A 14,409-nucleotide genomic window follows, 5' to 3' on the forward strand; every position below is an offset into this window, starting at 1 on the left:
TATATGTGCACTGGATATATATAATGTATGTGCACTTGATATTTAATATATGTGCACTGAATATATATAATGTATGTGCACTGGATATATAATATATGTGCACTGGATATTTAATATATGTGCACTGGATATTTAATAAATGTGCACTGCATATATATAATGTATGTGCACTGGATATATATAATATATGTGTACTGGATATATATAATATATGTGCACTGGATATATATGTGCACTGGATATTTAATATATGTGCACTGGATATTTAATAAATGTGCACTGCATATATATAATGTATGTGCACTGGAAATATAATATATTTGCACTGGATATTTAATATATGTGCACTGGATATATAATATATCTGTACTGGATATTTAATATATGTGCACTGGATATATCTAATATATGTGCTCTGGATATGTATAATATATGTGCACTGAAAATTTAATTTATGTGCACTGGATATGTATAATATATTTGCACTTGATATATATAATATATGTGCACTGGATATGTATAATATATGTGCACTGGATATTTAATAAATGTGCACTGGATATATATAATATATGTGCACTGGATATTTAATAAATGTGCACTGGATATATATAATATATGTGCACTGGATATTTAATATATGTGCACTGGCTATATATAATATATGTGCACTGGATATATATAATATATGTGCACTGGATATTTAATATATGTGCACTCGCTATATATAATATATGTGCACTGGAAATATAATATATGTGCACTGGATATATATTAAATATATGTGCACTGGATATTTAATAAATATGCACTGGATATATATAAAATATGTGCACTGGATATATATAATATATGTGCACTGGATATATAATATATGCGCACTGGATATTTAATATATGTGCACTGGATATTTAATAAATGTGCACTGGATATATATAATATATGTGCACTGGATATTTAATAAATGTGCACTGGATATATATAATATATGTGCACTGGATATTTATTACATGTGCACTGGCTATATAAAATATATGTGCACTGGAAATATTATATATGTGCACTGGATATATATAATGTATGTGCACTGGATATATAATATATGTGCACTGGATATTTATTACATGTGCACTGGCTATATATAATATATGTGCACTGGAAATATTATATATGTGCACTGGATATATAATATATGTGCACTGGATATTTAATAAATGTGCACTGCATATATATATAATGTATGTGCACTGGATATATATAATATATGTGCACTGGATATTTAATAAATGTGCACTGGATATATATAATATATGTGCACTGGATACATATAATATATGAGCACTGGATATTTAATAAATGTGCACTGGATATATATAATATATGTGCACTGGATATATAGAATATATGTGCACTGGATATATAATATATGTGCACTGGATATATATAATATATGTGAACTGGATATATAATATAATTGCACTGGATATTTAATATATTTGCACTGGATATATATAATATATGTGCACTGAAAATTTAATTTATGTGCACTGGATATGTATAATATATGTGCACTGGATATTTAATATATGTGCACTGAATATATATAATATATGTGCACTGAAAATTTAATTTATGTGCACTGGATATGTATAATATATGTGCACTGGATATATATAATGTATGTGCACTGGATATATAATATATGTGCACTGGATATTTAATATATATGCACTGGATATTTAATAAATATGCACTGCATATATATTAAATATATGTGCACTGGATATTTAATAAATGTGCACTGGATATATATAATATATGTGCACTGGATATATATATATATATATAATATATGTGCACTGGATATATAATATATGTGCACTGGATATTTAATATATGTGCACTGGATATTTAATAAATGTGCACTGGATATATATAATATATGTGCACTGGATATTTAATAAATGTGCACTGGATATATATAATATATGTGCACTGGATATTTAATATATGTGCACTGGCTATATATAATATATGTGCACTGGATATATATATAATATATGTGCACTGGATATTTAATATATGTGCACTCGCTATATATAATATATGTGCACTGGAAATATAATATATGTGCACTGGATATATATTAAATATATGTGCACTGGATATTTAATAAATGTGCACTGGATATATATAATATATGTGCACTGGATATATATAATATATGTGCACTGGATATTTAATAAATGTGCACTGGATATATATAATATATGTGCACTGGATATTTATTACATGTGCACTGGCTATATATAATATATGTGCACTGGAAATATAATATATGTGCACTGGATATATAATATATGCGCACTGGATATTTAATATATGTGCACTGGATATTTAATAAATGTGCACTGGATATATATAATATATGTGCACTGGATATTTAATAAATGTGCACTGGATATATATAATATATGTGCACTGGATATTTATTACATGTGCACTGGCTATATAAAATATATTTGCACTGGAAATATTATATATGTGCACTGGATATATATAATGTATGTGCACTGGATATATAATATATGTGCACTGGATATTTTTTACATGTGCACTGGCTATATATCATATATGTGCACTGGAAATATTATATATGTGCACTGGATATATATAATATATGTGCACTGGAAATATAATATATGTGCACTGGATATATATAATGTATGTGCACTGGATATATATAATATATGTGCACTGGATATTTAATAAATGTGCACTGGATATTTATTACATGTGCACTGGCTATATAAAATATATGTGCACTGGAAATATTATATATGTGCACTGGATATATATAATGTATGTGCACTGGATATATAATATATATGCACTGGATATTTAATATATGTGCACTGGATATAAATAATATATGTGCACTGGATATATAATATATCTGTACTGGATATTTAATATATGTGCACTGAATATATATAATATATGTGCACTGAAAATTTAATTTATGTGCACTGGATATGTATAATATATGTGCACTGGATATATATAATGTATGTGCACTGGATATATAATATATGTGCACTGGATATTTAATATATGTGCACTGGATAGTTAATAAATGTGCACTGCATATATATTAAATATATGTGCACTGGATATTTAATAAATGTGCAGTGGATATATATAATATATGTGCATTGGATATATATATATATATATATATATATATATAATATATGTGCACTGGATATATAATATATGTGCACTGGATATTTAATATATGTGCACTAGATATTTAATCAATGTGCACTGGATATATATAATATATGTGCACTGGATATTTAATAAATGTGCACTGGATATATATAATATATGTGCACTGGATATTTAATATATGTGCACTGGCTATATATAATATATGTGCACTGGATATATATATAATATATGTGCACTGGATATTTAATATATGTGCACTCGCTATATATAATATATGTGCACTGGAAATATAATATATGTGCACTGGATATATATTAAATATATGTGCACTGGATATTTAATAAATGTGCACTGGATATATATAATATATGTGCACTGGATATATATAATATATGTGCACTGGATATTTATTACATGTGCACTGGCTATATAAAATATATGTGCACTGGAAATATTATATATGTGCCCTTGATATATATAATATATGTGCACTGGAAATATAATATATGTGCACTGGATATATATAATGTATGTGCACTGGATATATATAATATATGTGCACTGGATATTTAATAAATGTGCACTGGATATATATAATATATGTGCACTGGATATTTAATAAATGTGCACTGGATATATATAATATATGTGCAATGGATATATATAATATATGTGCACTTGATATATAATATATTCGCACTGGATATATATAATATATGTGCACTGGATATATAATATATTTGAACTGGATATTTAATATAGGTGCACTGGATATATATAATATATGTGCACTGAAAATTTAATTTATGTGCACTGGATATGTATAATATATGTGCACTGGATATATATAATGTATGTGCACTGGATATATAATATATGTGGACTGGATATTTAATATATGTGCACTGGATATTTAATAAATGTGCACTGCATATATATTAAATATATGTGCACTGGATATTTAATAAATGTGCACTGGATATATATAATATATGTGCACTGGATATATATAATATATGTGCACTGGATATATAATATATGCGCACTGGATATTTAATATATGTGCACTGGATATTTAATAAATGTACACTGGATATATATAATATATGTGCACTGGATATTTAATAAATGTGCACTGGATATATATAATATATGTGCACTACATATTTATTACATGTGCACTGGCTATATATAATATATGTGCACTGGAAATATATTATATGTGCACTGGATATATATAATGTATGTGCACTTGATATTTAATATATGTGCACTGAATATATATAATGTATGTGCACTGGATATATAATATATGTGCACTGGATATTTAATATATGTGCACTGGATATTTAATAAATGTGCACTGCATATATATAATGTATGTGCACTGGATATATATAATATATGTGCACTGGATATATATAATATATGTGCACTGGATATATATAATGTATGTGCACTGGATATATATGTGCACTGGATATTTAATATATGTGCAATGGATATTTAATAAATGTGCAGTGCATATATATAATGTATGTGCACTGGAAATATAATATATTTGCACTGGATATTTAATATATGTGCACTGGATATATAATATATCTGTACTGGATATTTAATATATGTGCACTGGATATATATAATATATGTGCACTGAAAATTTAATTTATGTGCATTGGATATGTATAATATATGTGCACTGGATATATATAATGTATGTGCACTGGATATATAATATATGTGCACTGGATATTTAATATATATGCACTGGATATTTAAAAAATGTGCACTGGATATATATAATATATGTGCACTGGATATATATATATATATATATATATATATATATATATATATAATATATGTGCACTGGATATATAATATATGTGCACTGGATATTTAATATATGTGCACTGGATATTTAATAAATGTGCACTGGATATATATAATATATGTGCACTGGATATTTAATAAATGTGCACTGGATATATATAATATATGTGCACTGGATATTTAATATATGTGCACTGGCTATATATAATATATGTGCACTGGATATATATAATATATGTGCACTGGATATTTAATATATGTGCACTCGCTATATATAATATATGTGCACTGGAAATATAATATATGTGCACTGGATATATATTAAATATATGTGCACTGGATATTTAATAAATATGCACTGGATATATATAAAATATGTGCACTGGATATATATAATATATGTGCACTGGATATATAATATATGCGCACTGGATATTTAATATATGTGCACTGGATATTTAATAAATGTGCACTGGATATATATAATATATGTGCACTGGATATTTAATAAATGTGCACTGGATATATATAATATATGTGCACTGGATATTTATTACATGTGCACTGGCTATATAAAATATATGTGCACTGGAAATATTATATATGTGCACTGGATATATATAATGTATGTGCACTGGATATATAATATATGTGCACTGGATATTTATTACATGTGCACTGGCTATATATAATATATGTGCACTGGAAATATTATATATGTGCACTGGATATATATAATATATGTGCACTGGAAATATAATATATGTGCACTGGATATATATAATGTATGTGCACTGGATATATATAATATATGTGCACTGGATATTTAATAAATGTGCACTGGATATATATAATATATGTGCACTGGATATTTAATAAATGTGCACTGGATATATATAATATATGTGCACTGGATATATATAATATATGTGCACTTGATATATAATATATGCGCACTGGATATATATAATATATGTGCACTGGATATATAATATATTTGAACTGGATATTTAATATATGTGCACTGGATATATATAATATATGTGCACTGAAAATTTAATTTATGTGCACTGGATATGTATAATATATGTGCACTGGATATATATAATGTATGTGCACTGGATATATAATATATGTGGACTGGATATTTAATATATGTGCACTGGATAATTACTAAATGTGCACTGCATATATATTAAATATATGTGCACTGGATATTTAATAAATGTGCACTGGATAAATATAATATATGTGCACTGGATATATATAATATATGTGCACTGGATATATAATATATGCGCACTGGATATTTAATATATGTGCACTGGATATTTAATAAATGTGCACTGTATATATATAATATATGTGCACTGGATATTTAATAAATGTGCACTGGATATATATAATATATGTGCACTGGATATTTATTACATGTGCACTGGATATATATAATATATGTGCACTGGAAATATAATATATGTGCACTGGATATATATAATGTATGTGCACTTGATATTTAATATATGTGCACTGAATATATATAATGTATGTGCACTGGATATATAATATATGTGCACTGGATATTTAATATATGTGCACTGGATATTTAATAAATTTGCACTGCATATATATAATGTATGTGCACTGGATATATATAATATATGTGCACTGGAAATATATAATATATGTGCACTGGATATATATAATGTATGTGCACTGGATATATATGTGCACTGGATATTTAATATATGTGCACTGGATATTTAATAAATGTGCACTGCATATATATAATGTATGTGCACTGGAAATATAATATATTTGCACTGTATATTTAATATATGTGCACTGGATATATAATATATCTGTACTGGATATTTAATATATGTGCACTGGATATATATAATATATGTGCACTGAAAATTTAATTTATGTGCATTGGATATGTATAATATATGTGCACTGGATATATATAATGTATGTGCACTGGATATATAATATATGTGCACTGGATATTTAATATATATGCACTGGATATTTAATAAATGTGCACTGCATATATATTAAATATATGTTCACTGGATATTTAATAAATGTGCACTGGATATTTAATATATGTGCACTGGATATATATAATATATGAGCACTGGATATATAATATATCTGTACTGGATATTTAATATATGTGCACTGGATATATATAATATATGTGCACTGAAAATTTAATTTATGTGCATTGGATATGTATAATATATGTGCACTGGATATATATAATGTATGTGCACTGGATATATAATATATGTGCACTGGATATTTAATATATATGCACTGGATATTTAATAAATGTGCACTGCATATATATTAAATATATGTGCACTGGATATTTAATAAATGTGCACTGGATATATATAATATATGTGCACTGGATATGTAATATATGTGCACTAGATATATATAATATATGTGAACTGGATATATATAATATATGTGCACTGGATATTTAATAAATGTGCACTGGATATATATAAAATATGTGCACTGAAAATTTAATTTATGTGCATTGGATATGTATAATATATGTGCACTGGATATATATAATGTATGTGCACTGGATATATAATATATATGCACTGGATATTTAATATATATGCACTGGATATTTAATAAATGTGCACTGCATATATATTAAATATATGTGCACTGGATATTTAATAAATGTGCACTGGATATATATAATATATGTGAACTGGATATATATAATATATGTGCACTGGATATGTAATATATGTGCACTGGATATATATAATATATGTGAACTGGATATATATAATATATGTGCACTGGATATTTAATAAATGTGCACTGGATATATATAATATATGTGCACTGGATATTTAATATATGTGCACTGGATATATATAATATATGTGCACTGGAAATATCATATATGTGCACTGGATATATATAATGTATGTGCACTTGATATTTAATATATATGCACTGAATATATATAATGTATGTGCACTGGATATATAATATATGTGCACTGGATATTTAATACATGTGCACTGGATATTTAATAAATGTGCACTGCATATATATAATGTATGTGCACTGGATATATATAATATATGTGCACTGGATATTTAATAAATGTGCACTGGATATATATATATAACTATATATATATTTATATATATATATATATATTATATGTGCACTGGATATATATAATACATGTGCACTGGATATATAATATATGTGCACTGGATATTTAATAAAGGTGCACTTCATATATATATATAATGTATGTGCACTGGATTTATATAATATATGTGCACTGGATATTTAATAAATGTGCACTGGATATATATAATATATGAGCACTGGATATATATAATATATGAGCACTGGATATTTAATAAATGTGCACTGGATATATATAATATATGTGCACTGGATATATAGAATATATGTGCACTGGATATATAATATATGTGCACTGGATATATATAATATATGTGAACTGGATATATAATATAATTGCACTGGATATTTAATATATTTGCACTGGATATATATAATATATGTGCACTGAAAATTTAATTTATGTGCACTGGATATGTATAATATATGTGCACTGGATATTTAATATATGTGCACTCGCTATATATAATATATGTGCACTGGAAATATAATATATGTGCACTGGATATATATTAAATATATGTGCACTGGATATTTAATAAATATGCACTGGATATATATAAAATATGTGCACTGGATATATATAATATATGTGCACTGGATATATAATATATGCGCACTGGATATTTAATATATGTGCACTGGATATTTAATAAATGTGCACTGGATATATATAATATATGTGCACTGGATATATATAATATATGTGCACTTGATATATAATATATGTGCACTGGATATATATAATGTATGTGCACTGGATATATAATATATTTGAACTGGATATTTAATATATGTGCACTGGATATATATAATGTATGTGCACTGGATATATATAATATATGTGCACTGGATATATATAATATATGTGCACTGGATATTTAGTATATGTGCACTGGATATTTAATAGATGTGCACTGCATATATATATAATGTATGTGCACTAGATATATATAATATATGTGCACTGGAAATATAATATATGTGCACTGGATATATATAATGTATGTGCACTGGATATGTATAATATATGTGCACTGGATATATATAATGTATGTGCACTGGATATATAATATATGTGCACTGGATATTTAATATATGTGCACTGGATATTTAATAAATGTGCACTGCATATATATTAAATATATGTGCACTGGATATTTAATAAATGTGCACTGGATATATATAATATATGTGCACTGGATATATATATATATATATATATATATATATATATATATATATGCACTGGATATATAATATATGTGCACTGGATATTTAATATATGTGCACTGGATATTTAATAAATGTGCACTGGATATATATAATATATGTGCACTGGATATTTAAAAAAAAATTGCACTTAATATATATAATATATGTGCACTGGATATTTAATATATGTGCACTGGCTATATATAATATATGTGCACTGGAAATATAATATATGTGCACTGGATATATATAATGTATGTGCACTTGATATTTAATATATGTGCACTGAATATATATAATGTATGTGCACTGGATATATAATATATGTGCACTGGATATTTAATATATGTGCACTGGATATTTAGTATATGTGCACTGCATATATATAATGTATGTGCACTTGATATATATAATATATGTGCACTGGAAATATAATATATGTGCACTGGATATATATATAATGTATGTGCACTGGATATATATAATATATGTGCACTGGATATTTAATAAATGTGCACTGGATATATATAATATATGTGCACTGGATATTTAATAAATGTGCACTGCATATATATAATGTATGTGCACTGGATATATATAATATATGTGCACTGGATATTTAATAAATGTGCACTGGATATATATAATATATGTGCACTGGATATATATAATATATGTGCACTTGATATATAATATATGCGCACTGGATATATATAATATATGTGCACTGGATATTTAATAAATGTGCACTGGATATATATAATATATGTGCACTGGATATATATAATGTATGTGCACTGGATATATAATATATGTGCACTGGATATTTAATATATGTGCACTGGATATTTAATAAATGTGCACTGCATATATATTAAATATATGTGCACTGGATATTTAATAAATGTGCACTGGATATATATAATATATGTGCACTGGATATATATAATATATGTGCACTGGATATATAATATATGCGCACTGGATATTTAATATATGTGCACTAGATATTTAATAAATGTGCACTGGATATATATAATATATGTGCACTGGATATTTAATATATGTGCACTGGATATATATAATGTATGTGCACTGGATATATAATATATGTGCACTGGATATTTAATATATGTGCACTGGATATTTAATAAATGTGCACTGCATATATATTAAATATATGTGCACTGGATATTTAATAAATGTGCACTGGATATATATAATATATGTGCACTGGATATATATAATATATGTGCACTGGATATATAATATATGCGCACTGGATATTTAATATATGTGCACTGGATATTTAATAAATGTGCACTGGATATATATAATATATGTGCACTGGATATTTAATAAATGTGCACTGGATATATATAATATATGTGCACTGGATATTTATTACATGTGAACTGGCTATATATAATATATGTGCACTGGAAATATAATATATGTGCACTGGATAAATATAATGTATGTGCACTTGATATTTAATATATGTGCACTGAATATATATAATGTATGTGCACTGGATATATAATATATGTGCACTGGATATTTAATATATGTGCACTGGATATTTAATAAATGTGCACTGCATATATATAATGTATGTGCACTGGATATATATAATATATGTGCACCGGATATATATAATATATGTGCACTGGATATATATAATGTATATGCACTGGAAATATATGTGCACTGGATATTTAATATATGTGCACTGGATATTTAATAAATGTGCACTGCATATATATAATGTATGTGCACTGGATATATAATATATTTGCACTGAAAATTTAATTTATGTGCACTGGATATGTATAATATATTTGCACTTGATATATATAATATATGTGCACTGGATATGTATAATATATGTGCACTGGATATTTCATATATGTGCACTGGATATTTAATATATGTGCACTGGATATATATAATATATGTGCACTGGATATATAATATATCTGTACTGGATATTTAATATATGTGCACTGGATATATCTAATATATGTGCACTGGATATGTATAATATATGTGTACTGGATATATATAATGAATGTGCACTGGATATATAATATATGTGCACTGGATATTTAATATATGTGCACTGGATATTTAATAAATGTGCAATGCATATATAATAAATATATGTGCACTGGATATTTAATAAATGTGCACTGGATATATATAATATATGTGCACTGGATATATATATATAATATATGTGCACTGGATATATAATATATGTGCACTGGATATTTAATGTATGTGCACTGGATAATTAATAAATGTGCACTGGATATATATAAAATATGTGCACTGGATATTTAATATATGTGCACTGGATATGTATAATATATGTGCATTGGATATTTAATATATGTGCACTGGATATTTAATATATGTGCACTGGATATTTAATAAATGTGCACTGCATATATATATATATATATATAATGTATGTGCACTGGATATATATAATATATGTGCACTGGATATATAATATATCTGCACTGGATATTTAATATATGTGCACTGGATATATATAATATATGTAAACTGAAAATTTAATTTATGTGCACTGGAAATGTAAAATATATGTGCACTGGATATGTATAATATATGTGCACTGGATATTTAATATATGTGCATTGGAAATTTAATATATGTGCACTGGATATATATAATATATGTAAACTGAAAATTTAATTTATGTGCACTGGAAATGTAAAATATATGTGCACTGGATATGTATAATATATGTGCACTGGATATTTAATATATGTGCATTGGAAATTTAATATATGTGCACTGGATATATATAATATATGTAAACTGAAAATTTAATTTATGTGCACTGGAAATGTAAAATATATGTGCACTGGATATGTATAATATATGTGCACTGGATATTTAATATATGTGCACTGGATATATATAATATATGAGCACTGGATATTTAATAAATGTGCACTGGATATATATATAATATATGTGCACTGGATATATAATATATCTGCACTGGATATTTAATATATGTGCACTGGATATATATAATATATGTAAACTGAAAATTTAATTTATGTACACTGGAAATGTAAAATATATGTGCACTGGATATGTATAATATATGTGCACAGGATATTTAATATAAGTGCACTGGATATTTAATAAATGTGCACTGCATATATATAATGTATGTGCACTGGATATATATAATATATGTGCACTAGATATTTAATATATGTGCACTGGATATATGTAATGTATGTGCACTGGATATATAATATATGTGCACTGGATATTTAATATATGTGCACTGGATATTTAATAAATGTGCACTGCATATATATTAAATATATGTGCACTGGATATTTAATAAATGTGCACTGGATATATAATATATGTGCACTGGATATATATAATATATGTGCACTGGATATATAATATATGCGCACTGGATATTTAATATATGTGCACTGGATACTTAATAAATGTGCACTGGATATATATAATATATGTGCACTGGATATTTAATAAATGTGCACTGGATATATATAATACATGTGCACTGGATATTTATTACATGTGCACTGGCTATATATAATATATGTGCACTGGAAATATAATATATGTGCACTGGATATATATAATATATGTGCACTGGATATTTAGTATATGTGCACTGGATATTTAATAAATGTGCACTGCATATATATATAATGTATGTGCACTAGATATATATAATATATGTGCACTGGATATTTAAAAAATGTGCACTGGATATATATAATATATGTGCACTGGATATATAATATATGTGCACTTGATATTTAATATATGGGCACTGGATATATATAATATATGTGCACTGGAAATATAATATATGTGCACTGGATATATATAATGTATGTGCACTGGATATATAATATATGTGCACTGGATATTTAATAAATGTGCACTGGATATATATAATATATGTGCACTGGATATTTATTACATGTGAACTGGCTATATATAATATATGTGCACTGGAAATATAATATATGTGCACTGGATAAATATAATGTATGTGCACTTGATATTTAATATATGTGCACTGAATATATATAATGTATGTGCACTGGATATATAATATATGTGCACTGGATATTTAATATATGTGCACTGGATATTTAATAAATGTGCACTGCATATATATAATGTATGTGCACTGGATATATATAATATATGTGCACCGGATATATATAATATATGTGCACTGGATATATATAATGTATATGCACTGGAAATATATGTGCACTGGATATTTAATATATGTGCACTGGATATTTAATAAATGTGCACTGCATATATATAATGTATGTGCACTGGATATATAATATATTTGCACTGAAAATTTAATTTATGTGCACTGGATATGTATAATATATTTGCACTTGATATATATAATATATGTGCACTGGATATGTATAATATATGTGCACTGGATATTTCATATATGTGCACTGGATATTTAATATATGTGCACTGGATATATATAATATATGTGCACTGGATATATAATATATCTGTACTGGATATTTAATATATGTGCACTGGATATATCTAATATATGTGCACTGGATATGTATAATATATGTGTACTGGATATATATAATGAATGTGCACTGGATATATAATATATGTGCACTGGATATTTAATATATGTGCACTGGATATTTAATAAATGTGCAATGCATATATAATAAATATATGTGCACTGGATATTTAATAAATGTGCACTGGATATATATAATATATGTGCACTGGATATATATATATATAATATATGTGCACTGGATATATAATATATGTGCACTGGATATTTAATGTATGTGCACTGGATAATTAATAAATGTGCAC

The sequence above is a fragment of the Leptodactylus fuscus genome, unplaced genomic scaffold (genome assembly GCF_031893055.1).
Source record: "Leptodactylus fuscus isolate aLepFus1 unplaced genomic scaffold, aLepFus1.hap2 HAP2_SCAFFOLD_54, whole genome shotgun sequence".
In the NCBI taxonomy this organism is placed as follows: domain Eukaryota; kingdom Metazoa; phylum Chordata; class Amphibia; order Anura; family Leptodactylidae; genus Leptodactylus; species Leptodactylus fuscus.